We start from the raw sequence: 8,399 nt of genomic DNA, 5'->3' as shown, positions 1-8,399 counted from the left end.
GTATTGTATTAGGACATACGAAATCTTTTAATGGCATACGGAGAGGTTTCAGACAGATCCCAAACTGCAAAGCTCAAGACCACCGAGCCACTAGCGACTTGCCCCAGGCCAGTGACCACGGTGAGTTCTACTGCTGTCCTACTGTTCTGCCCTTTGGCTTCCTGGCCAACGGGACCTCAACTGGGAGCACCACATCCGCTGAACATTAGCAACAATGCGTCACTGTCCTTCAGCGGACGCGCTTCCCGGTAGATCTCGGCATATTCTCTGTAATCGCTGAAACGTCCCGAGCAGCCCGCTCACAGGCAGAAGCTACGAGAGAGTCTGTCCTCGTTAGTATAGTGGACAGTATCTCCGCCTGTCACGCGGAAGACCGGGGTTCGATTCCCCGACGGGGAGTGTTGTGTTTTCTACCAGCTACTGATGATTGCCCAAAACTGCAAAACGGCATTGTCGCTTGTGCCCAACAAATTAGCCTCCCTGTTAACAAGACGCACCAGCACTTGTCGAGGTGTTCCCAGTGCTGCACATGGTGGCGTTTTCTGTTTGATTTTCACACTCACCAATAGTACACCCACAGCTGTGTTTCCGCCCGGTTTCGAGCCGGGGACCTTTCGCGTGTGAGGCGAACGTGATAACCACTACACTACGGAAACCTCCTAAAGGCCACTGTATTTGCACACGTACGGCGGAAATCCGTTTTGCAACGCGGCACGGTCCACCTCATTGCTGCAGGCGCGCCGAGCCGAGCTTAAAGCTCCCTAAAGTTGTGGTGAGGACATCAGAGAAGTGGAGTTGCGAGGCTGTGGAGGATCTTTGCGCCTGCCTAGAAAGGCGATGAGACGGTGAAAGGCCTGTCCTTTGGAAGTCTTCAACAGCGGCGGCCCACCAACGACACTGTTTTCTGCTGGGGAGGTGTAAATGACTGCACTCTGAGAGTCGTCAACAGCAGCTCCACACTAACGAGTCCGCCCCCTTATGGAGAGGTTTCAGACAGATCCCAAACTGCAAAGCTCAAGACCACCGAGCCACTAGCGACTTGCCCCAGGCCAGTGACCACGGTGAGTTCTACTGCTGTCCTACTGTTCTGCCCTTTGGCTTCCTGGCCAACGGGACCTCAACTGGGAGCACCACATCCGCTGAACATTAGCAACAATGCGTCACTGTCCTTCAGCGGACGCGCTTCCCGGTAGATCTCGGCATATTCTCTGTAATCGCTGAAACGTCCCGAGCAGCCCGCTCACAGGCAGAAGCCACAAGAGAGTCTGTCCTCGTTAGTATAGTGGACAGTATCTCCGCCTGTCACGCGGAAGACCGGGGTTCGATTCCCCGACGGGGAGTGTTGTGTTTTCTACCAGCTACTGATGATTGCCCAAAACTGCAAAACGGCATTGTCGCTTGTGCCCAACAAATTAGCCTCCCTGTTAACAAGACGCACCAGGACTTGTCGAGGTGTTGCCAGTGCTGCACATGGTGGCGTTTTCTGTTTGATTTTCACACTCACCAATAGTACACCAACAGCTGTGTTTCCGCCCGGTTTCGAGCCGGGGACCTTTCGCGTGTGAGGCGAACGTGATGACCACTACACTACGGAAACCTCCTGAAGGCCACTGTATTTGCACACGTACGGCGGAAATCCGTTTTGCAACGCGGCACGGTCCACCTCATTGCTGCAGGCGCGCCGAGCCGAGCTTAAAGCTCCCTAAAGTTGTGGTGAGGACATCAGAGAAGTGGAGTTGCGAGGCTGTGGAGGATCTTTGCGCCTGCCTAGAAAGGCGATGAGACGGTGAAAGGCCTGTCCTTTGGAAGTCTTCAACAGCGGCGGCCCACCAACGACACTAGTTTTCTGCTGGGGAGGTGTAAATGACTGTACTCTGAGAGTCGTCAACAGCAGCTCCACACTAACGAGTCCGCCCCCTTATGGAGAGGTTTCAGACAGATCTCAAACTGCAAAGCTCAAGACCACCGAGCCGCTAACGACTTGCCCCAGGCCAGTGACCACGGTGAGTTCTACTGCTGTCCTACTGTTCTGCCCTTTGGCTTCCTGGCCAACGGGACCTCAACTGGGAGCACCACATCCGCTGAACATTAGCAACAATGCGTCACTGTCCTTCAGCGGACGCGCTTCCCGGTAGATCTCGGCATATTCTCTGTAATCGCTGAAACGTCCCGAGCAGCCCGCTCACAGGCAGAAGCCATGACAGAGTCTGTCCTCGTTAGTATAGTGGACAGTATCTCCGCCTGTCACGCGGAAGACCGGGGTTCGATTCCCCGACGGGGAGTGTTGTGTTTTCTACCAGCTACTGATGATTGCCCAAAACTGTAAAACGGCATTGTCGCTTGTGCTCAACAAATTAGCCTCCCTGTTAACAAGATGCACCAGCACTTGTCGAGGTGTTCCCAGTGCTGCACATGGTGGCGTTTTCTGTTTGATTTTCACACTCACCAATAGTACACCCACAGCTGTGTTTCCGCCCGGTTTCGAGCCGGGGACCTTTCGCGTGTGAGGCGAACGTGATAACCACTACACTACGGAAACCTCCTAAAGGCCACTGTATTTGCACACGTACGGCGGAAATCCGTTTTGCAACGCGGCACGGTCCACCTCATTGCTGCAGGCGCGCCGAGCCGAGCTTAAAGCTCCCTAAAGTTGTGGTGAGGACATCAGAGAAGTGGAGTTGCGAGGCTGTGGAGGATCTTTGCGCCTGCCTAGAAAGGCGATGAGACGGTGAAAGGCCTGTCCTTTGGAAGTCTTCAACAGCGGCGGCCCACCAACGACACTGTTTTCTGCTGGGGAGGTGTAAATGACTGCACTCTGAGAGTCGTCAACAGCAGCTCCACACTAACGAGTCCGCCCCCTTATGGAGAGGTTTCAGACAGATCCCAAACTGCAAAGCTCAAGACCACCGAGCCACTAGCGACTTGCCCCAGGCCAGTGACCACGGTGAGTTCTACTGCTGTCCTACTGTTCTGCCCTTTGGCTTCCTGGCCAACGGGACCTCAACTGGGAGCACCACATCCGCTGAACATTAGCAACAATGCGTCACTGTCCTTCAGCGGACGCGCTTCCCGGTAGATCTCGGCATATTCTCTGTAATCGCTGAAACGTCCCGAGCAGCCCGCTCACAGGCAGAAGCCACGAGAGAGTCTGTCCTCGTTAGTATAGTGGACAGTATCTCCGCCTGTCACGCGGAAGACCGGGGTTCGATTCCCCGACGGGGAGTGTTGTGTTTTCTACCAGCTACTGATGATTGCCCAAAACTGCAAAACGGCATTGTCGCTTGTGCCCAACAAATTAGCCTCCCTGTTAACAAGACGCACCAGGACTTGTCGAGGTGTTGCCAGTGCTGCACATGGTGGCGTTTTCTGTTTGATTTTCACACTCACCAATAGTACACCAACAGCTGTGTTTCCGCCCGGTTTCGAGCCGGGGACCTTTCGCGTGTGAGGCGAACGTGATGACCACTACACTACGGAAACCTCCTGAAGGCCACTGTATTTGCACACGTACGGCGGAAATCCGTTTTGCAACGCGGCACGGTCCACCTCATTGCTGCAGGCGCGCCGAGCCGAGCTTAAAGCTCCCTAAAGTTGTGGTGAGGACATCAGAGAAGTGGAGTTGCGAGGCTGTGGAGGATCTTTGCGCCTGCCTAGAAAGGCGATGAGACGGTGAAAGGCCTGTCCTTTGGAAGTCTTCAACAGCGGCGGCCCACCAACGACACTAGTTTTCTGCTGGGGAGGTGTAAATGACTGTACTCTGAGAGTCGTCAACAGCAGCTCCACACTAACGAGTCCGCCCCCTTATGGAGAGGTTTCAGACAGATCTCAAACTGCAAAGCTCAAGACCACCGAGCCGCTAACGACTTGCCCCAGGCCAGTGACCACGGTGAGTTCTACTGCTGTCCTACTGTTCTGCCCTTTGGCTTCCTGGCCAACGGGACCTCAACTGGGAGCACCACATCCGCTGAACATTAGCAACAATGCGTCACTGTCCTTCAGCGGACGCGCTTCCCGGTAGATCTCGGCATATTCTCTGTAATCGCTGAAACGTCCCGAGCAGCCCGCTCACAGGCAGAAGCCATGACAGAGTCTGTCCTCGTTAGTATAGTGGACAGTATCTCCGCCTGTCACGCGGAAGACCGGGGTTCGATTCCCCGACGGGGAGTGTTGTGTTTTCTACCAGCTACTGATGATTGCCCAAAACTGTAAAACGGCATTGTCGCTTGTGCTCAACAAATTAGCCTCCCTGTTAACAAGATGCACCAGCACTTGTCGAGGTGTTCCCAGTGCTGCACATGGTGGCGTTTTCTGTTTGATTTTCACACTCACCAATAGTACACCCACAGCTGTGTTTCCGCCCGGTTTCGAGCCGGGGACCTTTCGCGTGTGAGGCGAACGTGATAACCACTACACTACGGAAACCTCCTAAAGGCCACTGTATTTGCACACGTACGGCGGAAATCCGTTTTGCAACGCGGCACGGTCCACCTCATTGCTGCAGGCGCGCCGAGCCGAGCTTAAAGCTCCCTAAAGTTGTGGTGAGGATATCAGAGAAGTGGAGTTGCGAGGCTGTGGAGGATCTTTGCGCCTGCCTAGAAAGGCGATGAGACGGTGAAAGGCCTGTCCTTTGGAAGTCTTCAACAGCGGCGGCCCACCAACGACACTGTTTTCTGCTGGGGAGGTGTAAATGACTGCACTCTGAGAGTCGTCAACAGCAGCTCCACACTAACGAGTCCGCCCCCTTATGGAGAGGTTTCAGACAGATCTCAAACTGCAAAGCTCAAGACCACCGAGCCGCTAACGACTTGCCCCAGGCCAGTGACCACGGTGAGTTCTACTGCTGTCCTACTGTTCTGCCCTTTGGCTTCCTGGCCAACGGGACCTCAACTGGGAGCACCACATCCGCTGAACATTAGCAACAATGCGTCACTGTCCTTCAGCGGACGCGCTTCCCGGTAGATCTCGGCATATTCTGTAACCGCTGAAACGTCCCGAGCAGCCCGCTCACAGACAGAAGCCACGAGAGAGTCTGTCCTCGTTAGTATAGTGGACAGTATCTCCGCCTGTCACGCGGAAGACCGGGGTTCGATTCCCCGACGGGGAGTGTTGTGTTTTCTACCAGCTACTGATGATTGCCCAAAACTGTAAAACTGCATTGTCGCTTGTGCCCAACAAATTAGCCTCCCTGTTAACAAGACGCACCAGGACTTGTCGAGCTGCAACTCAGGGTGCATGTATGCATGACTTTGCAAATGCTTTTTGAATTGCTGCCACGCCCAATGCAGCAATAATTACAGTTGACGGCTGAAAATATTCTAGGAGGAGCTTACGCACATGGTGTGAACACGTCAGGATAAAACTGGAACGTCAACCGGAGGATAACATCTCCAAGGATGTATGGAGTGGGATGAGAGAGACAACTGTCAACTCAAGGGCAAAGATCACAAATATTTGCCTGAGACTGGCAATCATTTAACAAGTCATGTAGTCCAGCAGGCCACACTGAGCAGCATCACATCGCAAACTATGTACACACAGGGCACATCAACAGGACACTGTTTCCTCCTCTCTGCAAGAATGAGGCAGTATTGACTGAGGAGCAGGGGGTGTGCTCCAACAAAGGACAAAACATTGATGCAGCTCACAGCTGAATGAGCACGACAATACACAAACTTTAGACACATTCATACTCTTCCCTGTCAGTGCCATTCAGTTCAGCTACTCTGTTATAACTAATAGACACTATTGAAACAAGTTATTTACTCACATGGCAAAGTTTGTCAGCGGCACACTGTCCATATGAGTTGAAACCCCAGGCTGGCAGTTTGTCTGTCTGTTTCTGTATCTCTCACACTGGATGTGGTAGATAATCAGTTGAGGTGAGTGGGCAGGCAGCTCAGCACGCTCTCACTGTGAATCCTAATGTGCATCAGTGTCACTGTCTGCCGGGCCTCTTTCACACAGCTATAGATTTCAATAACACAGGGTTAGTCTCTACCAGTGCATTTCTGAAAACTGCTCAGACAGGTGTTCTTTGGGCTAGTAAGTATTCATGGACGGATTTACCTCGTGGGTGGACCTGGGGCAAAAGTAAGTTTCCTGGCTTCTGTTAGTGTTATGGTTGAGATTATATTTTAGGACCCAAATGCAGACAACGGATAAAGGAGTAGAGATGTGAAGATTTATTCTACAAACTGTGCTGGAGGGTGATGTGGACAAGATGACGGGGGTTGCAGGCAGGCAGGCATGCACGGAGGGTAGACTGGAGCTGGCTTGGATGAACCCAAGTGAACAGATGAGCAGAAGGCAGATTAGAATGGCGCTGGAGATCATGTATAGGAGAGCACTAGGTAGATACAGGCAGTGGATAACGAGTTGATCCTCCTCAGGTGTGCCACCCTCCTGCTGCAGCAGCTGCTTGTTGGGAATCAATGAAGAATATTCATTGATTTTTGACTATTAATTAAATTGTTATTGTTAATTAATGAAATGTCGGTAACTATGGGTCAATAACAAACATGGGGCACCACCCTGAAGTCAGGGATCAATAATCATGATGATAATGCTATGCCTCTAGTCTCAAAGCCTGAAGTTTATCAAGAATTGTTAATATTTGTTTTATTGCCCGTGGCCACTTCAATCCAAAAGGGAAAGTTTGGGGATGGACAGTAACTTGAATTACAGTTTGCCTGACATTTTGAGCATTGGCTCAATTCCTTTGTTCTTAAATTCCTCAAGTTTGAGAGGGCCCTTGTAGTTAGGCTTTTGATTTCCCCTACAGGCCTCTCCTTTGTTTGAGATATGTAGGGTGAGGCCCAACATGCTGAAATAGAAATACAAGTGCCTGCACTTACATCATTTATGACAAGGAGAGTCACGGTGGTCAATTTGGTGTAGTCAACCAGCCATAGTCGCCTCCCAGTGAACACTGATGGACACCAGACTGAACACAGCCTTTGAGTCTGATGGAGATCTATCTGATGGGAGATACAGTACAGAGGTGACTTACAGCAGCCCCGATCAGGACTCCTGGGACAAGTAGACACGGCAGGCAGGGATAGGAGAAACATGAAGCAACAAGATGAAAGGTAGAAACACATTCCATTGACTGGGTGCATTCCAAATCGCATGGTTTTCCTTTTTCTGCAGCAAAGTACACATGGGTGCCTTCATGATGCATACAATTGGGACAGTGTGGAATTTGGAGTACAAAAATTGCTGCACTGATACAAATGTGCTTTCATTTCATCTTTCATCTTTCAACAGCTGTGTTTCCGCCCGGTTTCGAGCCGGGGACCTTTCGCGTGTGAGGCAAACGTGATGACCACTACACTACGGAAACCACGATGACCACTACACTACGGAAACCACCTGAAGGCCACTGTATTTGCACACGTACGGCGGAAATCCGTTTTGCAACGCGGCACGGTCCACCTCATTGCTGCAGGCGCCGAGCCGAGCTTAAAGCTCCCTAAAGCTGTGGTGAGGATATCAGAAAAGTGGAGCTGCGAGGCTGTGGAGGATCTTTGTGCCTGCCTAGAAAGGCAATGAGACGGTGAAAGGCCTGTCCTTTGGAAGTCTTCAACAGCGGCGGCCCACCAACGACACTGTTTTCTGCTGGGGAGGTGTAAACGATTGTACTCTGAGAGTCGTCAACAGCAGCTCCGCACTAACGAGTCCGCCCCCTTATTAAATGGTGTTATTGGTATTGGAACACTGGAAATGTATCTTTTGTAAAGCTAGAGGATAAGAGTTATTAATTAAGTTATTAATAAAAAGAGTAAACCAAAAAGGGTATTGACCATCTCTCAATATGTTGACTTCTCTACCTTTAATTTTATCTTTCATTTAAATTCAGATCGTAATAGGCTGTCACTGTAGTTTTTTTAATAAATGCTTCCTGAACTCAAAGGAACTAATGCACTTGTCATGGACAATTTTCAGCGGCTGATTAATCCACATTAGGTGCTCTAGTGAGTATTTGGGGTAGCAAGATGGTATGTGTGGGAATGAGTCAAAATATACCACTTTGTGTGTCCATGGTAATGAAGGAACATTTCATGGGGCAACATTGTGGTACACTGCTCGCGGCTAAAGGCGTCCTGTCATCCCAGGGATGTTAAAAATGTGTTTGGGACATACACATTTTACCATGGAAGTCTGAGTGAGGATGGGGATTTTTGTACACTGAGCAAAAATATAAACGCAACATTTTAGTTTTTGCTCCTATTTTTCATGAGTTGAACGCAAAAATCTAAAACTTTTTCTATATACACAAAGATCCATTACTCTCAAATACTGTTCACAAATCTGCCTAAATCTGCGTTAGTGAGCACTTCTCCTTTGCCGAGAGGTGCCTCACAGGTGTGGCATATCAAGATGCAGATTAGACGGCATGA

General features: G+C 50.7%; 1 long non-coding RNA gene and 12 other non-coding genes across 13 annotated transcripts; 6 read left to right on the top strand and 7 right to left on the bottom strand.

The window, feature by feature from the left end:
* The first annotated feature begins 327 nt into the window (after window positions 1-327).
* Window positions 328-399, top strand: trnad-guc. Its single transcript has one exon. It is a non-coding gene; the product is annotated as a tRNA-Asp (tRNA).
* A 184-nt stretch (window positions 400-583) lies between these two features.
* trnav-cac lies at window positions 584-656 on the bottom strand. The gene has a single exon. It is a non-coding gene; the product is annotated as a tRNA-Val (tRNA).
* A 612-nt stretch (window positions 657-1,268) lies between these two features.
* trnad-guc lies at window positions 1,269-1,340 on the top strand. The gene has a single exon. It is a non-coding gene; the product is annotated as a tRNA-Asp (tRNA).
* Window positions 1,341-1,524: 184 nt separating this feature from the next.
* trnav-cac lies at window positions 1,525-1,597 on the bottom strand. The gene has a single exon. It is a non-coding gene; the product is annotated as a tRNA-Val (tRNA).
* Window positions 1,598-2,210: 613 nt separating this feature from the next.
* On the top strand, window positions 2,211-2,282 carry trnad-guc. The gene has a single exon. It is a non-coding gene; the product is annotated as a tRNA-Asp (tRNA).
* A 184-nt stretch (window positions 2,283-2,466) lies between these two features.
* trnav-cac lies at window positions 2,467-2,539 on the bottom strand. The gene has a single exon. It is a non-coding gene; the product is annotated as a tRNA-Val (tRNA).
* A 612-nt stretch (window positions 2,540-3,151) lies between these two features.
* trnad-guc lies at window positions 3,152-3,223 on the top strand. Its single transcript has one exon. It is a non-coding gene; the product is annotated as a tRNA-Asp (tRNA).
* Window positions 3,224-3,407: 184 nt separating this feature from the next.
* trnav-cac lies at window positions 3,408-3,480 on the bottom strand. Its single transcript has one exon. It is a non-coding gene; the product is annotated as a tRNA-Val (tRNA).
* A 613-nt stretch (window positions 3,481-4,093) lies between these two features.
* On the top strand, window positions 4,094-4,165 carry trnad-guc. The gene has a single exon. It is a non-coding gene; the product is annotated as a tRNA-Asp (tRNA).
* A 184-nt stretch (window positions 4,166-4,349) lies between these two features.
* trnav-cac lies at window positions 4,350-4,422 on the bottom strand. Its single transcript has one exon. It is a non-coding gene; the product is annotated as a tRNA-Val (tRNA).
* A 610-nt stretch (window positions 4,423-5,032) lies between these two features.
* Window positions 5,033-5,104, top strand: trnad-guc. Its single transcript has one exon. It is a non-coding gene; the product is annotated as a tRNA-Asp (tRNA).
* A 444-nt stretch (window positions 5,105-5,548) lies between these two features.
* On the bottom strand, window positions 5,549-7,204 carry LOC119012678. The gene is made up of 3 exons (XR_005072559.1): window positions 6,855-7,204; window positions 6,067-6,414; window positions 5,549-5,964 (listed from the first exon to the last, which is right to left on the bottom strand). It is a non-coding gene; the product is annotated as an uncharacterized LOC119012678 (long non-coding RNA).
* A 65-nt stretch (window positions 7,205-7,269) lies between these two features.
* trnav-cac lies at window positions 7,270-7,342 on the bottom strand. The gene has a single exon. It is a non-coding gene; the product is annotated as a tRNA-Val (tRNA).
* Between the last annotated feature and the right edge of the window lie 1,057 nt (window positions 7,343-8,399).

The sequence above is a fragment of the Acanthopagrus latus genome, chromosome 22 (genome assembly GCF_904848185.1).
Source record: "Acanthopagrus latus isolate v.2019 chromosome 22, fAcaLat1.1, whole genome shotgun sequence".
Lineage (NCBI taxonomy): Eukaryota > Metazoa > Chordata > Actinopteri > Spariformes > Sparidae > Acanthopagrus > Acanthopagrus latus.
Note: the sequence above shows the minus strand (reverse complement) of the source record. Positions and strands in the feature narration are given on the sequence as shown.